The sequence below is a fragment of the Bacillus rossius genome, unplaced genomic scaffold (assembly GCF_032445375.1).
Source record: "Bacillus rossius redtenbacheri isolate Brsri unplaced genomic scaffold, Brsri_v3 Brsri_v3_scf45, whole genome shotgun sequence".
Lineage (NCBI taxonomy): Eukaryota > Metazoa > Arthropoda > Insecta > Phasmatodea > Bacillidae > Bacillus > Bacillus rossius.
The window spans coordinates 92,386-94,193 of record NW_026962645.1 but is presented as its reverse complement, the minus strand read 5'-3'; the positions used below and the strand labels follow the sequence as shown (position 1 = coordinate 94,193).

At 34.3% G+C, this 1,808-nt stretch overlaps 1 non-coding gene across 1 annotated transcript; it reads left to right on the top strand.

The window, feature by feature from the left end:
* The first annotated feature begins 810 nt into the window (after positions 1 to 810).
* LOC134544601 (5S ribosomal RNA) lies at positions 811 to 929 on the top strand. The gene has a single exon (XR_010077901.1). It is a non-coding gene; the product is annotated as a 5S ribosomal RNA (ribosomal RNA).
* Positions 930 to 1,808: the final 879 nt, after the last annotated feature.

Here is a 1,808-nt window from a genome sequence, read left to right as displayed (position 1 = left end):
TCATTTTCTACAGGCAGACGCGAGGGTGCTCGCCCATTATTTTTATTTTTTTAAATTCTTTCCTACCTTTGGTGTGCCATGCAAGAATTTATCGTCAAAATGGCGGCCCCGAGTGCAAATTTCTCGTCTGCACTGCTGGCTGGATGATTATGTGATGTTTTGAAGGAGGGTGTTTTTTTTTTGTTTGGATTTTGTGTGAGGGGGGGAGGGGGCTGGGCTAGCTTTTTTTTTTTTAAATTTTCTAAACATTCATCTCTTATGTAACAGTGTTCAGCATTAAAAAATTTAAAAGAAGAGGCACTTACTCATCAATTTCAAAACAGCCTATGAAGAAAAATAAAAAAAATTTAAATTCATTCCAGTTTTATACATTCATGATTTGATCACATGTATAACTTTTCTTTTTTATTACCTTATTTAATTTTATTATTATTACTACTATTGCTGCTACAACCTAGAAGATACCTCAGTGATACTAATACCTGCTGGTAAAGTTAAAGGTTTCACCTTTCTTTCTTTAAACATATCACAATACCTTTCTTGAGTTAAATATTATCTAATGGCTTTAAGAAGTTATGGTAATGTTCATCAGTTATAGAGTGTGGGTTTGTGTGTGTGTGTGAGAGTGTATTTTGAAGAGGGCTTTGGTGGTTGGGATGGTGAGGGTGGTGGGTGTTGTGTGTGGGGGGGGGGGGGGGAAGTAAAAGAGTGTTCATTACACGATTTCTCCTGTTGTTTGTAACAATCACACCTGGTATAGCTATTTCGAGTGGCAAATACAAACTGCAAAAAAAAAACATCTATATCATTGCCAACGGCCATATCACGATGAACACACCGGTTCTCGTCCGATCACCGAAGTTAAGCATCGTCGAGCGTGGTTAGTACTTAGATGGGTGACCGCTTGGGAACACCACGTGCCGTTGGCACTACTATTTTGCACCCTACAGAAAAAAATTTTTTTTTTAAAAATTTCAATTTTAAATTTTTTTTTCCCCCACAATCACCACATTTCCCCCCCCCCCCCCTAACACACACACTCACTCTCTCTCAATCAATCAATCAATCAATCAATCAATCAATCAATCAATCACTCACTCACTCACTCACTCACTCACCCACCCAGTAGCTGTGAATCTTTGCATGTGTATACCTCATACAAAATTCAAAGTGAAAAAATAAATATATAAGTGTATATGTATGTATGTATGTATGTATGTATGTATATATGTATATATATATATATATATATATATATATATATATATATATAAACACACACACACACACCTATTTTGAAGTTTCTCTGTTTCAGTGGGCAGTTATGTATAATAATGAGAGATTCAAAAAGACGTTGATAACAATGTCATCAATGCCTGTTTAGTGTGCTCATTTGTTGGATGGTCGGCAGCAATACTAGAGGTGGTACAGCTGTAACCTGTAAAATTGTACCTGCAATGTGTTGTGTATGGAAAAAAATAAAAATTATATCATCTAAATTTTTGTTATCCAACAATAACCTTCCCATCAATGCATGATGTCACAGTAGCCATAGCTCTACTCTTTCTGCCATATAACATTGGGGGAAAAAAAAAAAAAAAAGGAGCTATTAGAATAATAACAAAAGATAAAAAATCATCTAACTGCAGACCAAAATTCAAAAAACTTTAAGTCCTGACTGCCATAAATGAATACGTTCTAGAAACTTTTTATTCATTCTTAAGAAAAAGAAGAAAAAAAAAATTATTATTTTTTTTTTTTTTTTTTTTTTTAGATATTCGCACATAGGTATAACACCAGAAATGCTA